Here is a 24,231-nt window from a genome sequence, read left to right on the forward strand (position 1 = left end):
CCTTTGTTTTTTCCATACAGATTTTAAAATCAGTTTGTCTATTTCCTTATCTATGAAAAAGTATTCTGGGATTTTTCATTTGAGAGAACTGAGACCGCAACAATATTGAGTCTTCCAATCTATAAACATTTATTTAGACTTCTTTTGTTAATGTGTTACATTTGTTAGCATATAGAGCCTACATATTTGTTAGATTTATACCTAAGTACTTCATTATTGGGAAGTTCTGATGTAAATGTTATTTTTAAAATTTCAATTCCAATTGTTCTTTGCTAGTGTATATAAATGTTTCTTTTAGCTTCAAATGATTTTCAATTCTGTTATCATTGTTGTTCAGTCGTTAAGTCGTGTCCAACTCTTTTGTGACCCTATGGACTGTAGCCTGCCAAGCTCCTCTGTCCATGGGATTTCCCAGGCAAGAACACTGGAGTGGTTCCCATTTCCTTCTCCAGGGGATCTTCCCGACCCAGGGATCAAATCTGCATCTCCTTTATTGGCAGGCAGATTCTTTACCACCGAGACATCACTAAATTCACTCATTAAATCTACAAGTTTTTGTAGATTATCTGAGATTTTCTAAATGAATAATCATGTCTATTGGCAATAAAGTTAGCTTCTATTTCCTATTCTCCTAATGTATATGCCTTTTATTTCAAGTCTACTGCATTTACTGCACTTAAACTTCTAGTAAAATGTTGAGTAAGAATAGTGAGAGAAGACATCTTTACCTAGTTTCTAATTTTAGGTGGAAGGCATTCAGTCTCTCACCGTTAAGTACAATGTTAGTTGGAGGTTTTTCATAGTTTCTTCTAAGGAAGTAGAATAAGTTCTGTTTCTAACTTGTTGAGAGATTTATTATGAAAGAATGTTGAATTCTGTCAAATACTTTTACTGCATCTATTAAGATGATTATATGATTTTTCATATTTGGTCTAAGATGATAAAATATATTGATTGATTTTTCTTTTTTTAACATGCTGGACCAGCCATGCATTCCTGGAATGAACCTCACTTGGTCACAATCCATAGTTTCTCTTATAAATTGCTGAATCTCTTATGCTAGTATTTTGTTTCAACTCTTTATTTCTATGTTCATGACAGATATTGGTCTTTTCCTAGAATGTTTCTGTCTGGTTTTGTTATTTTGGTAATACTAGTCTCATAAAATGAGTTGGGAAGTGATCCTTCTTATTTTCTGGAAGGAATGATACTATTTCTTACATAAATGGTTGATAGAATTCACCACTGACACTGTCTACATTGAGTTTTCTTTTTATGGAAGGTTCTTCACTACAAATTCAATTTCTTTAATAGGTATAGAGCTATTCCAGCTATATGTTTCTTCTTGTGTGAGGTTTGGTAGTTTGTGTTTTTCAAGAAATTGGTCTATTTTATCTAAATTATCGCATTATGGGCATAGAGTTGTTCACAGTATTTCTTTATTATCCTTTTAATATTCAGGGGATCAGCAGTGATGAACCCTCTTCCATTGCTGATATTGGTAATACATGTCACCTATCATTTCTCTTGGGTAACCAGATTCTCAGCCTATCAATTTTATCAATTTTTTCAGAGAAACAGCTTTGGCTTCATTGATTTTCTCTACTTTTTCCTCTGTTTCCAATTTCATTAATTTATGCTCTAGTCTCTATCATTTCTTTCCCTTTCGTAGCTTTAGGTTTAATTTCCTCTTCTTCTATAGATTTATTAGGTGTAACATTAGGTTATTGATTCTACTTTCTTTTCATTTTTTAAAATGTTCATTTAACACTGTATATTTCCTCTATATAGTTACTTTAGATCAACTTTACAAATTGTTATTTTCACTTAGTTCAACTGTATTTCACACTGTTAAACTATTATGACTCTTAACAACTCTTTATACCCCAAAATACTGTGATACTACTTTCTACTGGATCTTCACACATTATTTGACCTTTCCTTCTAAATTTGATTTTTACTGAATTATCTTCTTCTACTGATGCCATCATTCTTTTGTTAGTGTTACCTTAACTCTTTATGTTATCCGTGGTTGAGCTCATCTATTCTGGTGATTTTAAGTGACACTGATAATTCATTTATTCACTCATTTCTCTATCCATCAACCATCCATTCAATCACTGGGTACCCATTATTATATGTCAAATACTGACCTTTGTACTAGGGTTACAATAGCAAATAATATAGATAAAAGTGAAAGTGTTCATCACAGTCATGTCCGACTCTCTGCGACCCCATGGACTGTAGCCCGCCAGGCTCTTCTATCCATAGAATTCTCCAGGCAAGAATACTGGAGTGGGTTGCCCTGCCCTCCTCCAGGGGATCTTCCTGACCCAGGGATTTAACCTCTTATGTCTCCTGCATTAGCAGGTGGGCTCTTTACCACTAGCGCCACTTGGGAAGCCCAATAACATAAATAGTTCAGTTCAGTCGCTCAGTTGTGTCTGACTCTTGGCGATCCCATGGACTGTATAACCTCAGGCTTCCTGGTCCATCACCAACTCCCGGAGCTTGCTCAAACTCATGTCCATCGAGTCGGTGATGTCATCCAACCATCTCATCCTCTGTTGTCCCCTTCTCCTCCTGCCTTTAATCTTTCCCAGGATCAGGGTCTTTACCAATGAGTCAGTTCTTCCCATCAGGTGGCCACAGTATTGGAGTTTCAGCTTCAGCATCAGTCCTCCCAATGAATATTCAGGACTGATTTCCTTTAGGATTGACTGGTTTCATCTCCTTGCAGTCCAGGGACTCTGAGGAATGTGAAGGACACTACAAGAGTACATATTGGAGGTATCTATCCAGAGGTGATATTTACAATAATAACACTGGTCACCAACCACAGTGCTGGATCAGGACCTTTCTATATCAGATATAAAACCTTTCATTGCTGGATTATGGGAAGGCCCTGGGAATCCTATAAGTAAAGCCAGGAGAGCTAAGGTATGAGGAGCCACTTGGGGGGCTCAGTGTTTCCACATTTTAACTACTACTACTACTGTTACTCTGGTGAGCAGTAGACGAATATAAGAGCTGTACCAGCCCAGTCAAATTTACAGTAAAGGCATGCCTAAATGAGAAATACATAAACAAAATATATATGCAAATAGACATAATACATTAATATATATTTTAAAATATATAAATAAAAGACAACCAGCTATAGAAGAGGGAAACAGTTCTAGGTAAAATGAAGTTAAAAAGCCCAAAAACAAAAGGAAATGACATATATAAAGAAAGCTGACTTCAAAAAAGACTAGAGACTGACAGGAACTTGATAAAGGAAGAGAGATGAAAGGATAATTAACATATACAAAAGGCCACATAGAAAGGCAGTCAAGCTTTATTCTAAGGTCATTGGAATACCATTCATGAAGGGTTTTAAACTGATCAGATGTGCATCTTAGAAAAACCACTATACCTATAGCACTGAATAGAATGAAGGCATGTAAGATTAGGAGAGAGATCAGTTAGAAGGATACTGTGGTGTACACTAAATCTTTATTTCCAGATAATACTTGTGTACCTTGCTAAAACTGTTCATATAACCTGAATCATAGTGATTGGTTTATATATGATGTTTTTCCATGAGACTCCAAGTTCTTCAGAAACATCATAGTCTCTGGCACAGACTGAGTACTAAGAAATATTAATTGAACTAACCTATAAAGTATGAAACTGTGGATTTGAAATGTCAGTGAGTTGTTTTTTAAAATTAAAGGTTAAAGATTCTCTGTTTCAGAAGACAGTGATCCAATATGTGGTTAAATCTAAGAAGTTAAAGCCATTTGTACAGAATGATCCCAATTATATATTTTAACTTGTATCAGTTCAGTTCAGTCGCTCAGTCATGTCCAACTCTTTGCGACGCCATGGACTGCAGCACACCAGGCCTCCCTGTCCATCACCATCTCCTGAAGCTTGCTCAAACTCATGTCCATAGAGTCGGTGATGCCATCCAACCATGTCATCCTCTCATCTCCTTCTGCCGCTTTCAATCTTTCTCAGCAACAGGGTCTTTTCCATGGAGTCAGTTCTTCATATCAGGTGGCCAAAGTATTGGAATTTCAGCTTCAGCATCAGTTCTTCCAGTGAATTTTCAGGACTGATTTCCTGTAGGATGGACCCATCTAGAGAGATGGTCCTTTGGATGGGTTGCTGGTTAATTTGTATAGGTATATAATTTTGGTTAACATTTTGTCCATATTTTTCAGTATGTGTATGTGCTTTTTAAAAAATTTACAATTTTTGTATTTTTCCTCACTGCTATAATAAACCTGTTCATTGTATAAAATTTGGAAAATACAGACATTTACAAAGTAGAAATCTAAAACCACCTATAATTGTACTATCCAGATACAGTGTCAATGACACACATATCTATACAACTCCACTTTATATTGTCTGTTGACAGATGATAAGAGGCTGTTTATCTTGAAAAACAGTTTCTGCTGAGCATAAAGGCTTGAATAGTCTATGAATATTATCACTCATCAACTCTATTTTGATGAGGTAGTAAAGGAGTTTTTGTACCTTCTTAACATTTTTATTTTTTACCTGCTATCAGCTTCTCTGTATCAGGTAGATGTGCGAACTGTCTTTTATACTCTTCATTCCGGTCTTTATAGGTGGAACTTGAAATCTGCAATGATAAAAAATTAATTTTCTGTTTAATTATAATCATCACTAAATGAGCTGAATTGTAGTATCTTAGAAAATAAAATTAAAATGGATTTTAAAATCATAACCTTTTTGTGCAATATTCTATATGTCTTTATATGAAAAACCACATAAAATAAACATTTCAAAAAAAAACACCAAAAGGAAGCAAAGGATGCTTTCAGGATGATGGAGTGAGAACTTTGGCAACTATTCTGCAAAATCAAACATATAGCTGGGGGAGGGAAAAACTGTCAAAAACAATCATCTCAATTGACTGGAAATTGACCATAGGCATACAATAAAATGAGAAATATTTCATCAGGAAAATCTACTGAATCTGGGTATGAACATCAGAAGTCTGTGGCATTCTTTCCTGGGCCTGCTCCTATTACTCATTCTTCCCCACAAGTTAGGTCAGTGTAGTAGTTCTGCAAAGGTGGAACAGGCCATGAAAACTAGCAGTGAGGCTGACAGAACAGGGTTTAGTTGATTCAGAGTGGAAAACTGAAAACCTATCCCAGAACTGAAGGGAAAAATTCTGAAGCTATCCAAGCAAGTGTGAGGTTTAAATCTCTATTAGAACAAGAACAAGCAGACTGTCAGATTAGTAGGGGACTTAACAGAGAGACTGTAGAGGAGAGGCAGCCATAGATGAACTTAATACACTCTTCATGTAATCCTAGATAAACAGGGACTACAAGCATGGGCAAGAGAGATTGGAGAAATCCCAAACTATCCACACACTCCTGGTATCAGGGAAATTAACATAGAGGAAGTCTTGTTCAGGCTTCAGAAACAGGATAACAGGCCTCTGACTTTGCTTCTAACCTGCCTGGACACTGACCAAATTTCATGCTTGCCTGCAAGAACAGAGAGTCAGGCGGCACTTTAGATAAGAAAGGGAGTGGGTCTTGGAACTCTTGAGTACCTGGAGGTCTGGCCAACTGCAGCGAGGTCTAACAAAATCCTATGACTCACAATATAAAACAAACAGCATTGTAAAAATGTTAAAGTAAAACCAGAGGTGAATTTTTGCATGCAAACTGATGATATCAGTCTGCAGTCTGGGATTATAAGTGGGAGCCCCAGAAACTGCAATCTGAGGTCTCATCCATGGAGTGGATGCACTGCCCAGGACCTTTTCCCAACTGGGACTCCAAATAGCTGTTACATGGGACTTCTTAGGGCTGTTTTTAAGTCTACATGTTAGTCAGGCTTCCCTGGTGAAGAATCCACCTGCAGTGCAGGAGATCTGGGTTTGATCCCTGGTTTGGGAAGATCCCCTGGAGAAGGGAATGGCTACTCACTTCAGTATTTTTACCTGGAAAACCCCATGGACAGAGGACCCAGGCAGGCTCAGTCCATGGGGTCACAAAGAGTCAGACACAACTGAGCACACACACATGCACATTGGTTGGCCCAATTTGGTGATGTATGTGCTGTACTTTTCACTATTGTTTCTATTTCTCTTTTCTTTTAATGACTGTATTTTGAAATTAAGTCAACTAATCCTCAATTATATATTTAAATTGTTTATTGTGTCTAACAAGTGACTTTTGTTAACAAGTCCTCCAAACCTGAAACAAAAGTAATACTTTCAGCAAGACACCTGGATGGAGATACAAGAAGTCTCAAGGGAACATAAAAACAGGGACAAATTTAAAAATTACCCGAATTTTGAATGCACTACCCAATCTATACACAGACCTGTCAGCAGAAGCAAAAAGCCTTAGTGGCTGTCTGTATTGAAGCACAATTTCTGACTAATTGTTGGCTGATACAAGGGGTGACACGGGAAACTAGCCTTAAAAACAAAACAACAACAATGATAATAATTTGAGCAAAGATCATTGTTTCCACACACCACAGGACAAACCTATTTCACAGATTTACTCTAGGCAAATTCTAAACAAAAATCAAGAATGACAAGTTTTAGGAACAGGAAGGATGCCATCAGAATCCACAGCTGCTACAATATGTTATCTAAGTTTCCAATTTTCAAAAAAAATAAGAAACATAAAAAGAAATAGGAAAATGTGACTCATAATAAGAAGAGAAAAAGCAAGCAATAGAGTCTTTCATGATTCCAAGATACTAGATTTAGCAAATACATCAATGCAGTTATTTAAAATATCTTCAATGAACTAATGAGAACAACACTCAAAGAATTAAGGAAAAGTATGATGACGTTGACTCATATCAACAAGTAGAGAATCTCAACAGAGAATCTTAACGAACAACTTTTTTTAGTAAAAAAAAAAACAACTGACATTCTGAAGTTGAAAACTATAATCACCAAAATAAAAAATTCACTAGAGGGGTACAAAAGAAGATTCAAAATAGCAGAGAAAGAATCAGTGAACTAAATACAGATGAATAAAACTTATCCAATTTGAAGAACAGAAACAAAAAAGTTTGAAGAAAATAAACAAGAGACTCAGAGATCTGTGTGGCAACAGTAAGTGAATCAAAATACATGTAATGAGAGTATCAGAAGGAAAAGGGAGGCAGAAAAATATGTAAATACTGGTCAAATTTTTCAAAATTTGAGGACAATGTACAAATCAAAGAAGAGTAATGAATCCCAAATAAGATAAAGACAAGAGATTCAGACTTAGACACATTAAAGTGAAATCGATATACACATAGAACAAACATATATATGTATCATATACATAAAAGACATACGAGACATATATATATAAAGGCAGGGGAGAGATAATGGAGGTAGGATGGAACAAAGGTTCACTATTTTAGCAGAATTAAGTTAGTAATCTGAAATGTACAGTGAGAGGTTATGATGTACACTGTAATCCCTCATGCAGTCCTTCAAAAACACTCAACTACATTTTTTAAATCAAGAGGAACTGAAGTGGTATCCTAAAAAGTGTTTATTTGACACATAAAGGGGGAGCAGAGGAACAAAAATATATATGAGATACAGAGAAAACAACGAAATGGCTATTTGTAAATCCAAGTTATCTCCAATTAATTTGTAAATTTCCAATTAAAATGTAAATATATATTATAAACACATTAACTATAAACAAGTTAAACACAGAGATTGTCAAAATGGATAAAAACAGACCCAACTATACTCTGTCTACAAGAGACACAAAACCGAGATACAAAAACACAAAGAGGTTGAAAGTAAAAGAATGGACATATACACCATGCAAACAGTAACCACAAGAAAACTGGAGTTCCTATACCACTATCAGCTGAAATAGACTTTAAGGCAAGAAATATTACTAGAGATTAAGATATGTTCATAATAATAAAAGAGTCGATACATGAGGAAGAGGAACTAAAGAGCCTCTTGATGAGGGTAAAAGAGGACAGTGAAAAAGCTAGCCTAAAACTCAACATTCAAAAAACTAAGATCATGACATCAGGTCCCATCACTTCATGGCAAATGGGGAAAAAGTGGAAGTAATAACATATTTTATTTTCTTGGGCTCCAAAATCATTGCAGACAGTGATTCAGCCATGAAATTAAAAGATGCTTGCTCCTTGGAAGGAAAGCTCGGAAAAACCCAGACAGCGTATTAAAAAGCAGAGACATCACTTTGCTGACAAAAGTCCATATGGTCAAAGCTATGGTTTTTCCAGTAGTCGTGTATGGATGTGAGAGCTGACCATAAAGAAGAGTGAGTGCTGAAGAACTGATGCTTTTGAACGGTGGTGCTGGAGAGTCCCTTGGACTGCAAGGAGATCAAACCAGTCAATTCTAGAGAAAATCAACCCTGAATTTCATTGAAAGGACTGATGCTGAAGCTGAAACTCCAATACTCTGGCCACCTGATGTGAAGAGCTGACTCATTGAAAAAGCCCCTGATTCTAGGAAAGACTGAAGGCCAAAGGAGAAGAGGATGGCAGATGATGACATGGTTAGACATTAATAGCATCACTGACTCAATGGTCATGAATTTGAGCAAACTCCAGGAGATAACGGAGCATAGAGGAGCCTGGCATGCTGCAGTCCATGGGGTTGCAAACAGTCAGACACGACTTGGCAATTAACAACAAAACATACTGATGCCAATTATATCACAGGAAAAAAAAGTTCACACATATACATGGAAAAACATGAAGGAAATATCTCAAAATAGTTTTCTCTGGTTGGTAAGAAAACAAGGAATTTCACTTTTATTCTTTGTATAATTTTCTATTTTCAAATTTTTAAAAATTCCTAAAATTTATAAAAATTGAAATTACATAAATAATTAAATTTCAAGTTTAAGTTGACATACAGAGTGAAATAAGTTAGAAAGAGAAAGACTAATATTGTATAATACCACTTATATGTAGAATCTAGAAAAATGGTACAGATGAACTTATTTGTAAAGCAGAGACAGAGTCACAGATGTAGAAAACAATCTCATAGCTACCAATCTCATAGTAAGAGGGTGAAATAAACAGGGAGATTGGGATTCACAAATAAACATTACTATGTATGAAATAAATAACTAATAAGAACATACCGTATAACCCAAGGAACTCTACTCAGTGCTCTGTGGTGACCTACATGGGAAGGAAATCTAAAGAGACGATACATGTATATGTATAACTGATTTTCTTTGCTATACAGCAGAAACTAATACAACATTGTAAAGCAACTATACTGCAATAAAAATTATTTGTTAAAAAATTTAATAAGATAAATTGCATAATTTGAAAAACTATTATAATTTATTCAAAATTATTTCATTTTATCTTACACTGAAGGCAATGTTCATATTCTAGGAAGAAAACATTTAGTCTTTATCCATTTTAAAAAAATCTTGAGATATAATTGACATCTAACTGTAAGAATTTATACAGTTTTATTTATTCATATACTTGAATGAATTCAAGGTGTACAATGTGTTAATTAATGCACTTATATACTGCAATATGATTACCACTGTAGCACTAGCTAACACCTCCATCACATCCCATAATTATCATTTCTTTTTGTGGTGAGAACATTTAACATCTAGTTTCTTAGCAACTTTTAAGTATATAATATAGTATTATTAACTGTATAATTATAATCAGAATGTCAAGTATCTGTCCTTAAGGTACCAATTTCCTCTTTCTCTAACATTATTTTCAAAAAAATAACAATCCTCTCACTCTAAGTAATTCAAATAGTTTTGGTGCATATTTCTACATGCAAACACAGTAAAATTCAATAAACTAGCATCTTGCAGTCCAAAAGTCTTAATGGCTTGCATCTAGCTAATCAAAAATGATTGGAGAGTCTCAGTGATTAGTATCTGTGGCTCACGCCATAATCTCAGAAGCGGATTTTTAAGGCAGTTTTGGCAACAGATTGGAATAAAAGAAAGTGAAAAAATAAAGAGTAAATTAACTTGGTACATTAGTCATAAAAGACTAGATTGTACTAGATTGTATCAATAAGCAAATCCCAAAGTCTCAGTGCTTACAAGAACAAGGGTTTATGTCTTGTTTAAATATAAATGAACAACGTGGGTTGGCAAAAGCCTTAGCTCCACACTGTCCTAACAGAGGGACATTTGCTTAATAAGGGCTCCACCATCCTAGAACAGGAAGATGGCAAATAGTGTACCAACTCTAAGGGCTCCTCTCTAGAAACGACACATGTTATTTTGTTCACATTTCACTGTATTAGAACATAAACCAAGATAGAATATATGTTCAGCCATATCTCAACAAATTAAGAGAAGTGAAATTATATAGAGTGTGTTTGACCACAATGAAATCAACTTACAGATCAATAGCAGGAAGAGAGCACAAAAATCTCTAAACATTTGGACACAAAAATCAGTTCAGTTCAGTTGCTCAGTCATGTCTGACTCTTTGCAACCCCATGAATTGCAGCATGCCAGGCCTCTCTGTCCATCACCAACTCCCGGAGTCTACCCAAACCCATGTCCATCGAGTCAGTGATGCCATCCAACCATCTCATCCTCTGTCGTCTCCTTCTCCTCCTGCCCCCAATCCTTCCCAGCATTAGGGTCTTTTCCAATGAGTCAACTCTTCGCATGAGGTGGCCAAAGGATTGGAGTTTCAGCTTCAACATCAGTCCTTCCAATGAACACCCAGGACTGATCTCCTTTAGGATGGAGTGGTTGGATCTTCTTACAGTCCAAGGGACTCTCAAGAGTCTTCTCCAACACCACAGTTCAAAAGCATCAATTCTGTGGCACTCAGCTTTCTTCACCATCCAACTCTCACATCCATACATGACCACTCGAAAAACCATAGCCTTGACTAGATGGACACTAAAATACACATATCTAAATAATCCACGGATAAAAAAGAAAGCCTCAAGGGATATAAAAAAGTATACTGAACTGAATGAGAATGAAAATAGAATATATCAACATCTGTGGGTCACAATGAAAGCTAAGAAACAAATTTATAGCACTAAAAGCACACATTAGGAAAGAGGAAAAGTAATAATTTCATTGTCCAACTCAAAAACTTCGAAGAGGAAGAGCAAAATAAACCCAATATGAGCAAAAAAGTATATATATAATAAAGATTACATATAGAACAGAAATCGATGAAACAGAAAAACAAAAATAATTATAGCATCAATGAAAAAAGAGATAATTCTTTTAAAATTATCAGCGAAACTGGAAAACCTCTAAAAAGACTGACAAAGGAAAAAAAAAAAGCTTGGCGCAAGGGGCTACTGTCAATCCTCTCAAACCCTGCTGCTGGGGAATTCTCTGGCAGTTCAGGGGTTAAAATTTTGAGCTTTCACTGCCAAGGTTGTGGGTTCAATCCCTGGTCCAGGAACTAAGATCCCACAAGCCACACAACCAAGGAGGTTGTCTTCTATAGTTCACCCCAAAACAATTAAAATAATAACATCAAAGATCATTGATCACAGATCACCATAACAAATATAATATTGAAAAAGTTCCAAACTGTGACACAGAAACACAAAGTGAGCAAATGTTGTTGGAAAAATGATACTGATAGGCTTACTCAACACAGGGTTCGTACAAAACTTCAATTCGTAAAAAATGTAGTATCTGTGAAATGCAAACAAGTAAAATGCAATAAAACAAGGTATGCTGCTCTGCTGCTGCTAAGTCACGTCAGTCGTGTCCGACTCTGTGCGACCCCATAGACGGCAGCCCACCAGGCTCCTCTGTCCCTGGGATTCTCCAGGCAAGAACACTGGAGTGGGTTGCCATTTCCTTCTCCAATGCATGAAAGTGAAAAGTGAAAGTGAAGTCGCTCAGTCGTGTCCGACTCTTAGCGACCCCATGGACTGTAGCCTACCAGGCTCCTCCGTCCGCAAGGTATGGCTATATTCTAAAATTCAGATTTACACAGAAGAGCCCTTTTCATGATAAAAACCCTCAGTGAGGAGGCAAGAATGCAGAGAAACTGTATCTCTCACACTTTGCTAGTGGGAATGTACAATGGTATAGCACTCTAGAAAAGACTGCCAGTTCTGTAAAACTAAACATGCAATTATCAGATAACCCAGCAATTGCACCCCTGGGCATATATCCCAGAGGAAAACTTATGTTCACACAAACACCTGTACATCAATGTTTACAGCAGCTGTATTTATCATAATCAAAAACTGGAAACAGCCCAGGTGTTCTTCGATAGATGAATGGTGAATTCATCCATACCATGGAATGTTGCTGCTGCTGCTGCTGCTAAGTCACGTCAGTCGTGTCTGACTCTGTGCGACCCCACAGACGGCAGCCCACCAGGCTCCTCCGTCCTTGGGATTCTCCAGGCAAGAATACTGGAGTGGGTTGCCATTTCCTCCTCCAGTGTATGAAAATGAAAAGTGAAAGTGAAGTCGCCCAGTCATGTCCGACTGTTCTCGACCTCATGGGCTGCAGCCTACCAGGCTCCTCCGTCCATGGGGTTTCCCAGGCAAGAGTACTGGAGTGGGGTGCCATTGCCTTCTCCCATGGAATGTTACTTAGCATTAAAAAGGAATGCGCTATTGGTACAGAAAACAAAATGAATGGATCTCCAGGGAAATACGATGAGTGAAATCAGCCAACATAAAGTGTTACATAACTGTACTATTCCCTTTATATAATAATCTTGAAATGACACAATTACAGAAATGGAAAACAGATTAGCAGTTGCCAAGGGTTAAGTAGGGACAAGGGGAAGAAAGAAAGTGGTTGTGTCTATAAAAGGGTTGTATCTATAAAAAAAAATGTTTATTGTGATAGAAATGTTCCATAACGACCTTATCACTATCAATATGCTAGCTATGACACTGTACTACAGTTTTACAGGATGTTACCATTAAGGAAAACTTTTTAAAGCGTACGGAGTCTCTCATTATTCCTTAGAACCATGTGAATCTAAAGTTATCTTGAGACTTTCCTGGTGGCCCAGTGGTTAAGACTTCACCTCCCAGTGCAGAGGGTGGAGGTTCAATACCTGATCAGGGAATGAAGGTCCCTGAGGTGCAGCCAAAAAAAAAATTTTTTTTAAGGAAAAAATAGTATTTATCGCAAACTACAAGTGGAAAAAAAAAAAGAGGAAAAAAAGGAAAAGTTAGTAGGGATAGAATGAAGGTGTTAATTCTACATAAGAGAGGGAAATGTTTAAAGTACTTATAATGCTGGTTCCGATGTCAATGGGCTTCCTGGTGGCTCAGACAGTAAAGAATCTCCCTGTAATGCAGAAGACCTGGGTTCAATCTCTGGGTCGGGAAGAATCCCTTGGAGAAGGGAATGGCTACCCACTCCAGTAATCTTGCCTGGAGAATGCCATGGACAGAGGAGCCTGGTGGGCTACAGCCCTTAGGGTTGCAAAGAGTTAGACATGACTGAGTGACTAACACTTTCACACACTTTTTTCCAGATGTCAATACTCCATACCCTTATTTTTACTGACTATCGTTAGGCCATTTTACTACTACTTATTACTAAGTAACATCTTGAGCAGAGAAATAATGTAATTAAAATAATGGAATGACTGAGAAAAGTATGCCTAGGGTCATAGAAGCTCACTCTGGTAGTTTGACATGAAGTTTTGGAAGGACTAACATGCTATTTATTGAATCTCTTTCTGCTCACTCATAAAGTACTAAATCCAAGTCCCAAAACTTCATGAAAGATGAACTACAGTTAGTCCCAGTTTCTCCCACCAACCCAAGCCCAAGTTTAGACAGATAAGCTTCCTTGTCTTCAACCTGCCCTTCCACAGAGGGTAAAACTCTTCAAGAGACATGGCTTTATAAAGAGTTCTCAGTTCTAATTTCTACAAATTCACCATCCCCTATCCCAGCGTGGCCATTAAATCTTTGGCTACCCAGACTAACGAACTCCTCAGGGCTGCCTCAGCATACATTCATGTGCTCACAAATCTGGTAATCAGTTCCCTCTTCTCCTTTAGCCCTTAGGTATTTCCCTTGCTACCTGTGAGCCCAGAAAAGCATTTGATTACAAATGTGTTTGTAACATTTCATCCAGAATTTCTAGGTACTTTGTAGCAAAAGAGCTTTTAAGGTAGATAGTCCTCTCTCCATACTGCCAAAAGTGTTAGTCCCTATTCTTTATAATTAAGTCTAAAAGTGTTCAGAGACATAGATATTTCAAACAATATCTTCAATTAAAAATTTTAATTTCCTAAAATATGTTTTAATGCAACAGAAATTAGAAAATGAGTTTAACCTTTTTACCAATTTCCAAAGTGAAAATCCAAAATATCACTTTCAGCTTGAAAAAAAGTCAAGATATGTTGTAAAGGACAACGTATTATAGGAAGCCTCTTCTCCAAAGTTGCCAGAGTATGTTATAAACATACTAATTAATCCTCTTGGGCATTTTAAAACAATTTTTACAGTGAAGCATTAATTAATCATCATGATGTACCTATAGACCAGGACTGTGACAAGTTTCATCCCCTACAAATGGAAAAGTTCACCTATGAATAACAATACTATGATCACACCATAAGTCAAGCACAAGGCACACAAGAAAGACTTCTGATTTCCTGTACAATCAGAAAAACTAGACCACGACCTAGAAAAAAATCAAATCCAAATATTTTTACAAAAACATAGGCATACTATTTATTTGTACATGGGCTTCCCTGTGGCTCAGTGGTAAAGAATCCGCCTGCGATGCAGGAGACAAAGAGACACAGGTTTGATCCCTGGGTCGGAAAGATCCCCTGGAAGAGGGCATGGCAACCCACTCTAGTATTCTTGCCTGGATAATCCCACAGACAGAGGGGCCTGGCAGGCTACAGTCTGTGGGGCCTCAAAGAGGCGAACAAAATTGAAGCAGCTTAGCATGTATGCATACACAAGTGACAAATATTTTTAAATGCAAACTTAATAGTAATGAAATACAAAGGTACAAAAGACTGCTTAATAATATAGTAAGTACTTAACCCAAAGTATTCATACTTGTCTTAAAAAAAATCCAGTAAAGGATATCATCTTATAAACCTACATAACAGAAAATCTCTTTTTCTACTCCCAATAGCTGTGAGCTCTGCATCACTAAGAGGTTTTACTAAATAAATGCTTCTGCTGCAGAGCTCTGTATGCTTTTCCTCTGGGACCTAGTCCATGAGAAATACATCATTGCTTTAGTCAGGAAAGAAAATAAGGGTTTTGATTTGGGTTTTTTTTTTCTTTTGATATATTTTTAAGAATTTTAAAAATAGTTTTATTTATTTCTTATTTTTGGCTATGCTGGGTCTTCGCTGCTATGGGGGCTCTTCTCTAGCCGTGGAGAGTGAGGGCTACTCTCTGGCTGCAGTGTGCAGGCTTCTCAGTTTGGTGGCTTCTCTTGTTGCAGAGCATGGGTTCCAGGGCACATGGGCTCAGTAACTGTGGCTCTCAGGCTCTAGAGCACAGGCTCGAAGGTTGTGGCGCATGGGCATAGTTGTTGCTCTGTGGCATGTGAGATCTTCCTGGACCAGGAATCGAAACCACGTCTGCTGCACCGGCAGGTAGATTCTTTACCACTGAGCCACCAGGGAAGCCCTTTGCCATGTATTTTTCCTAACTGTTAAAGGGCAAAGCACAAATATTTACTTGCTATTAACTTCATTTTAAATTTAATTTCTTCATTTCACATAATTTTTACTGTTACATTAGGATTTAAAAATTAATGATAAAACTCATCCCCCACATACTAGGATTAAATACTTTCATTTTAAAATAAAAAAATTAAACAAATATAACAAGATTCCTATAAGTTAGAAATCAAAAATCGGTAGCTGGTGCTTTCAGTATCTATTGCTGTGGTGATTTTTTAAAGTCCTACTATCAGAAAGACACTTACTAGCCAGATTGTTAAGTAGCATAAGAACAAATAGATAGGGCCTAAAAGAAATCAACCTGGGGGCGGGGAAGGGGAGACAATAAACTTTGGTTCACTTTCGTGTATCCTCTTGTTTTCATAATTTTTTTTTCTTTTGGTGTAGGGAAGCATCAAAACAATTTTCCAATATGACAAATAGTATGTCTCCTTATCTAGAACTTTTCAGTCTTTTTACCACTGAGACAATGTGAAGGGAAGGCGTTCCCCATGTAATGTACTTTCTCTCAGGACTGTAAATTATGAGCGCTTGCTAGCCATAACCCTCTTCCGTGATTCAACACACACTCTTTCGTGATTCAAGACACAGCTGCAATGCTATGGCCCAATCTCTAATTTTACAGGTGAAGCACCTGAGGCCAAACAGGTTAAGCAACATAGTCAAGAGCACTATACAGTGAGATCACCAGGGGCAGAGCACACACTCTATCCTAGGTGTTTTCTTCCCGATCTCCAATCTGTTCAATTGTATCACGCTGCTCTCTAAATTCACTTCAGTTAGGACGCCGTGTTTCCACTGCAGGTGGCACAGGCTTGATCCCTGGTTGGGAAATTAAGAAAGCACAAGCTTGCTTCAAAACCCCCCCCCAAATTTTTTCAATAAGATAAACATAAATTCACTACAGTTAGATCAACACAGGTAGTCAGGCCAGAACATACGAGGTATTCCACATGAGTGAATGTTTCAGATTCCTGGGGCTTAACTCTCTACATACCAAAACTTGATAGAGTGAACAATCTTCTTTGGTTGAAACTTCCCAAAGTGAAAAGGCCTAAGTCGGGATTCCTTGGATGTTCTGGTGAAAGAGTTCTCTGCTCGTGCTCCGTCACTTCAGTCATGGCAGACTCTTTGCAGCCCCATGGACTGTAGCCCGCCAGGTTCCTCTGCCCACGGGGTTCTCCAGGCAAGAATTCTGGAGTGGGCTGCCATTCCCTTCTCCAGAGGATCTTCCTGAGCTAGGGGTTGAACCTGTGTCTCCTGTGTTTCCTGTATTGCAGGCAGATTCTTTACCACTGAGCCACTGAGGAATCTCAGACACTCTTCTAATTCCTTGCTAACTACCAGGTCATGTGCCGCATGAATATTGTCCTGTTATGCTGTTGGTCTTCCTTGTGTTAATTCTGGATCCCTCAGGAAACCTCGCCATCTTACTGCACTCATTCTGATAGGGACAGAGTAAAGGGACAAAGTGGGTGATTAAGATATTAATCTCACTAGGGGATTGTAAGTAGAAAAAACATGGGAGACCCTTTAAGTTAATGATTACTCAGGAAAGCAGGTCTGCTTAACCACAAAACCAAACAGGCTTGTTTGGCAGCAAAACAATGCAACAGAAGCATGAGACATGCCCCAACAATAAAACAATGATAGCGTGAGACCTACATCCTGCTCAGTGAGCTCAGTAAGTCAAGGCATGCTCTCTGCACACATATTAATAGGAAACAATAATTTGTTGACCTAGCTTTACCATGTAGGGACAAAAAAACTCCCCTGCCCAACCTGGAGGAGGAACTGATGATGCAAGTGTGACGTCCATTCAGTAATGACGAAGAAGGTCTTTTCCCCCTCCCCACTTTTCCTCTGACTATAAAACTATAGCCCAGTAAGTTCTCGAGGTGGCACCCTCCCGCCTGCCTATAAGCTTCACAAGTGTTCCTAGTCTAATAGTGGAGTCGCTCAGTCATGTCAGACTCTTTGTGACCCCATGGACTGTAGCCTACCAGGCTCCTCTGTCCATGGGATTTTCCAGGTAAGAGTACTGGAGGGGGTTGCCATTTCCTTCTCCAGGGGATCTTCCCGACCCAGGGATCAAACCCGGGTCTCCTACATTGTAGACAGACACTTGACCGTCTGAGCCACCAGGGAAGTCCTCTAGCCTAATAAATCACTTCTTATCTATCACTTTGCCTCTCACTGAATTCTTTCTGCACTGAGACATAAAGGACTGGAGCTCTTCAGAGTCCCCACCCCAACCCCACCCAAAGCACCACCCAACGGTTTCACATTTCAATTCAAACCCTACTTTATTGCCAGGAGAACATGAAAGTGGCAACATGAAGTGAGTGGTGGAAGCATATGGATTTAAAATGGCCGAGGGAAAAAAATGTATTATTTATTTTCCAGACTTCTTAACCTTCATTTTGGAGAAGGCAATGGCACCCCACTCCAGTACTCTTGCCTGGAAAATCCCATGGATGGAGGAGCTTGGTAGGCTACAGTCCATGGGGTCGCTACGAGTCGGACACGACTGAGCAACTTCACTTTCACTTTTCCCTTTCATGCACTGGAGAAGGAAATGGCAACCCACTCCAGTATTCTTGCCTGGAGAATCCTAGAGAGGGCGGAGCCTGGTGAGCTGCTGTCCATGGGGTCGCACAGTCGGACACGACTGAAGCGACTTAGCAGCAGCAGCAGCAGCAGTAACCTTCATTTTAAACAGTTACAGTGCTATATTAGAGTCAATGATCTGCACAGACATTTGGTTGTCACATTGAGAGGCTCAGGTTCCTAAATTCCTTGAGTGGCTCCTGTCATCTCTTGCTACTGTCCATATGTTATCACCAAATAATTCAGGTCTCAAATAATCTATTCAACTACCCAATGGGAATCTTCTTATTTAGGCTTATTAAAAAGAAATCAAAAATAAAGAAATCCCATATGAAGGCTTTAGCAACTCTCCTCTTATAAGATCCATCAGTGTGAACTCTCATTTAGCTATTCAGGTTCTTTTCTGTTTCTATTTGCTTCTAAGTTGTTGACAGTTCTGGTTTCTGGATAGGTGACCTTTGGAAAGATTACTAAAACTTCTGAGATGTCATTTGTTGTTGTTTAGTCACTAAGTTGTGTCCGACTCTTTGTGACCATGGACTGTAGCACACTAGGCTCCTCCATACTCTACTATTTCCTAGAGTTTCTTCAAATTCATGTCCATTGAGTCAGTAATGCTATCTATCCATCTCATCCTCTGCGATCCCCTTCTCCTTTTGTCTTCAGTCTTTCCCAACATCAGGGTCTTTTCCAATGAGTCGGCTCTTCACATCAGGTGGCCAAAGTATTGGAGCTTCAGCTTCAGTATCAGTCCTTTCAATGAATATTCAGGGTTGATTTCCTTTAGAATTCACTGGTTTGATCTCTGTGCTGTCCAGGGGACTCTCTCAACAGTCTTCTCCAGAACCACAGTTCGAAAGCATCAATTCTTTGGTGTTCAACCTTCTTTTGGTCCACCCTCACATCCATACATTACTGGAAAAAAACCTTAATTTTGACTATATGGATCTTCGTCAGCAAAGTGATGTCTCTGCTTTTTAATACACTGTCTAGGTCTGTCATAGCTTTCTTTCCAAGGACAGCGTCTTCTAATTTCATGGCTGCAGTCACCATCCCCAGTGATTTTGGAGCCTAAGAAAATAAAATCTGTCATCGCTTCCATTTTTTCCCCTTCTATTTGTCATGAAGTGACGGGACCAGATACTATGATCTTACTTTTCATGTAAGATCAGTTAGAAAGTTCAGTTTTAAGCCGGCTTTTCCACTCTACTCTTTCACCTTCATCAAGAGGCTCTTTAGTTTCTCTTCCCTCTCTTGGCAATAGAGTTGTATCATCTGAGGCTGTTGATGTATCTCCCATCAATCTTGATTCCAGCTTGTGATTCCTCCAGCCTGGCATTTCATATGATGTACTCGGCATAGAAGTTAAATAAGCAAGGTGACAATACACAGCCTTGGCTTACTCCTTTCCCAATTTTGAACCAGTCCAGTGTTCCATGTCCGGTTCTAACTGTTGCTTCTTGACCTGCATAGAGGTTTCTCAGGAGACAGGTAAAGTGATCAAATTTTCCACAGTTTATTGTGATACACACAGTCAAAGGCTTTAGTACTGTCAGTGAAGCAGAAGTAGATATTTTTCTGGAATTCCCCTGCTTTCTCTATGATCCAATGAATGTTGGCAATTTGATCTCTGGTTCCTCTGCCTCTTCAAAACCCAGCTTGTACATCTGGAAGTTCTCAGTCGACATACCGCTGAAGCCTAGCTTGAAGGATTTTAAGTATAACCTTGCTAACATGTGAACTGAGTACAACTGTATGGTAGTTTGAACATTCTTTGGCATTGCCCTTCTTTGGGATTGGAATCAAAACTGATCTTTTCCAGTCCTGTGGCCACTGCTGAGTTTTCCAAATCTGCAGACATACTGAGTGCAGCACTTTAACAGCATCATCTTTTAGGATTTTAAATACCTCAGCTGGAATTCTGTTTGCTTCTCAAGTTATGATGGTTCTGGTTTCTGGAAAAGTGACCTTTGGAAAGGTCAGTAAAATTTCTGAGATGTTATATTTGTCTCTAAATCTATTCCATGTGAATTCATATAAAAATTCCTCAAAGTAAAGTGTTCACAATTATCATAGAGACCTAAATTGGGCCAAAGTGGACATTCAACACTAAATCAGTGCTTCTAAAACTTGAAGGTACATACAAATCACCTGGAACTCTTGTGAAAATGACAATTCTGATCCAGTAAGTGCAAAGTTGGGCCCATGACTCTGCATTTCTAATCAAGCATTGCCAAGTTTGCTGGGTCCATATACTAAAGAGCAGTAAAGCTTAGAACGAAGCTCTATTTTTCTCTTTCCTTCTATTTCTAAATCCTCTCATTCTTTTACTGTTTTTTTTTTTTTTCTTGCTTTACCCTTTTTGATGCTTTAAGTCTGTCATGGTAACTATTTAGCCCTTGGAGTTATAAAGGCTTTCCAAACAATAAATGCAGAAAGTCAAAAATACTACAACAGTCAGACTTTCTCAAAGTGTGATCAAAACAATGTAATCAACATAGAGGACATATTTTTTTAGGTTGTGCACTTATTTGTATATTACTTAGCAACCAAATATTTTCCTTAGGGATATGGTTCAAAAAATCTTAAGTTTTATAATAGGAAGGAAGAATGTGTTATTAATGTTAAGATTCAACAGCATTCAATAAATGAGCTGCTAATTATGAACAGAATGATGGTGCTTAAACTGATCCTTATACCTATTAATGTCTTTTTTAGTCTAGTCTAAAATTATGAGAAATTCTGCTCCCAAGTATGCCTGATCAAGAGATGAGCTTTCTAATGAACTACTACTGGAACTATATATACCTTAGAATCTTATATAAATTTCACTTACAGCGGCATTACACCAGATTGTATCAAATGGCTCATAACTGTCATAGGATTTAGCATGAGTCCTTTAAAATAATAACTGCAAGCATTCACATGGTAACAGAAATGTTGTTCTTAAAAAAGATTGGGCTCCTAATCAAGAAGCAGGAATCTCATTTTACAGGAGGGAAACCTGAAGCATATCCAGGATATGCAACCAGGTGAGCACAGTGCAAACAGAATATGAACCTTCTAGTTTTAAAACCTATCTTAAAATCATTATACACTACAGGTCAAACATTGTTAAACTTCCTTTTAGGTTCAGGAACCAATTCTTTCGATCAAATTTATGTAAAATAGCTAGCTTCTCAGTAACACTGAGAACTATAGTTTCTGTGTAATATTAGTCTCTTGCCAATATAAGGAGCAACAATGTAAGTGGAATCCATTTCTGTGGTGTAGATTTCTCCCAGGGAAACGGAAGCAGGGAGCGCCAACTCCATCAAACCAGACAACAGTGCCTTCTAGTGGCCAAAGGAGAGCATAATCAGAAATGTCTTTGGGGCTCTAGATTAAAGCTTAAATATTATTGCCAAATTCAGACTTAAATTGAAGAAAGTAGGGAAAACCACTAGACCATTCAGGTATGACCTAGATCAAATCCCTTATGAGTATACAGTGGAAGTGACAAATAGATTTAAGGGACTAGACCTGATAGACAGAGTGCCTGATGAACTATGGACAGAGGTTCGTGACATTGTACAGGAGACAGGGATCAAGAAAATCCCCATGGAAAAGAAATGCAAAAAAGCAAAATGGCTGTCTGAGGAGACCTTACAGATAGCTGGGAAGAGAAGAGAAGTGAAAAGCAAAGGAGAAAAGGAAAGATATTCCCATCTGAATGCAGAGTTCCAAAGAATAGCAAGGAGAGATAAGAAAGCCTTCCTCAGCGATCAGTGCAAAGAAATAGAGGAAAACAACAAAATGGGAAAGACTAGAGATCTCTTCAAGAAAATTAGAGATACCAAAGGAACATTTCATGCAAAGATAGGCTCGATAAAGGACAGAAATGGTATGGACCTAACAGAAGCAGAAGATATTAAGAAGAGGTGGCAAGAATACACAGCAGAACTGTACAAAAAAGATCTTCATGACCCAGATAATCACGATGGTGTGATCACTCACCTAGAGCCAGACATCCTGGAATGTGAAGTCAAGTGGGCCTTAGAAAGCATCACTACGAACAAAGCTAGTGGAGGTGATCTAGTGGAGGTGATGGAATTCCAGTTGAGCTATTTCAAATCCTCAAAGGTGATGCTGTGAAAGTGCTGCACTCGATATGCCAGCAAATTTGGAAAACTCAGCAGTGGCCACAGGACTGGAAAAGGTCAGTTTTCGTTCCAATGCCAAAGAATGCTCAAACTACCACACAATTGCACTCATCTCACATGCTAGTAAAGTAATGCTCAAAATTCTCCAAGTCACGCTTCAGCAATACGTGAACCGTGAACTTCCAGATGTTCAAGCTGGTTTTAGAAAAGGCAGAGGAACCAGAGATCAAATTGCCAATATCCGCTGGATCATCGAAAAAGCAAGAGAGTTCCAGAAAAACATCTATTTCTGCTTTATTGACTATGCCAAAGCCTTTGACTGTGTGGATCACAATAAACTGTGGAAAATTCTGAAAGAGATGAGAATACCAGACCATCTGACGTGTCTCTTGAGAAACCTGTATGCAGGTCAGGAAGCAACAGTTAGAACTGGACATGGAACAACAGACTGGTTCCAAATAGGAAAAGGAGTACGTCAAGGCTGTATATTGTCACCCTGCTTATTTAACTTATATGCAGAGTACATCATGAGAAACGCTGGGCAGGAAGAAACACAAGCTGGAATCAAGATTGCCGGGAGAAATATCAATAACCTCAGATATGCGGATGACACCACCCTTATGGCAGAAAGTGAAGAAGAACTAAAGAGCCTCTTGATGAAGGTGAAGGAGGAGAGTGAAAAAGTTGGCTTAAAGCTCAACGTTCAGAAAACTAAGATCATGGCATCTGGTCCCATCACTCCATGGGAAATAGATGGGGAAACAGTGGAAACAGTGTCAGACTTTATTTTTTGGGGCTCCAAAATCACTGCTGATGGTGATTGCAGCCATGAAATTAAAAGACGCTTACTCCTTGGAAGGAAGGTTATGGCCAACCTAGATAGAAAGCAGAGACATTACTTTGCCAACAAAAGTCCGTCTAGTCAAGGCTATGGGTTTTCCAGTGGTCATGTATGGATGTGAGAGTTGGACGGTGAAGAAAGCTGAGCACCGAAGAATTGATACTTTTGAACTGTGGTGTTGGAGAAGACTCTTGAGAGTCCCTTGGACTGCAAGGAGATCCAATCAATCCATCCTAAAAGAGATCAATCCTGGGTGTTCATTGGAATGTCTGATGTTGAAGCTGAAACTCCAGTAGTTTGGCCACCTCATGTGAAGAGTTGACTCATTGGAAAAGACCCTAATGCTGGGTAGGATTGGGGGCAAAAGGAGAAGGGGACAACAGAGGATGAGATGGTTGGATGGCGTAACCGACTCGATGGACATGGGTTTGGGTGGACTCCAGGAGTTGGTGATGGACAGAGAGGCCTGGCGTGCTGCAATTCATGGGGTCGCAGAGAGTCGGACACGACTGAGCGACTGAACTGAACTGATCTAAAATGTAGAAGCTAATAAGAAAATATTATAAATACTATAAGAATTGCTACAAACACAGTTAAAATGAAGATATAAGAAAGAAAATAAATTACCCAAAAGCTCCAGTCACCACTCCAGGTATATATATTTGGCCCCTGTTTTTTAGCTGACACTGTATCACTCTCATCCACAACTGGAATAGGATTTTCCTCTAATTCTTCCTTAACTCAGCAGCAAAGCTTCTATTCCTTTCGTTTATTACCGAAACAAGTATCAAACAATTTAAATTACTTACTGAGAAATGCTCATTTTAAGAAGAAAACAAAATGCTCAAAATACACAAATTATTGTGAAAAGGACAATATTTAAGCTTTTTGAAAAGAGTAATTAATATGTTTTTGCTTCTGCAGTTCATATATTCATAAACACATCATATATTT

The 24,231-nt window shown here is 38.3% G+C and overlaps 1 protein-coding gene across 46 annotated transcripts in view; it reads right to left on the bottom strand.

Moving 5' to 3' along the window:
- GRAMD1C (GRAM domain containing 1C) overlaps window positions 1-24,231 on the bottom strand; it is a 99,498-nt gene that overhangs the window by 69,555 nt on the left and 5,712 nt on the right. For all 46 annotated transcript variants that reach the window (XM_081572191.1, XM_081572164.1, XM_081572174.1 and 43 more), the window contains exon 2: window positions 4,555-4,639. The gene's annotated coding sequence lies outside the window, so the exon portion shown is untranslated. The remainder of the gene's footprint in view (window positions 1-4,554; window positions 4,640-24,231) is intronic.

Source organism: Giraffa tippelskirchi, chromosome 2 (assembly GCF_054371585.1).
Source record: "Giraffa tippelskirchi isolate mGirTip1 chromosome 2, T2T-mGirTip1v1.2.pri, whole genome shotgun sequence".
Lineage (NCBI taxonomy): Eukaryota > Metazoa > Chordata > Mammalia > Artiodactyla > Giraffidae > Giraffa > Giraffa tippelskirchi.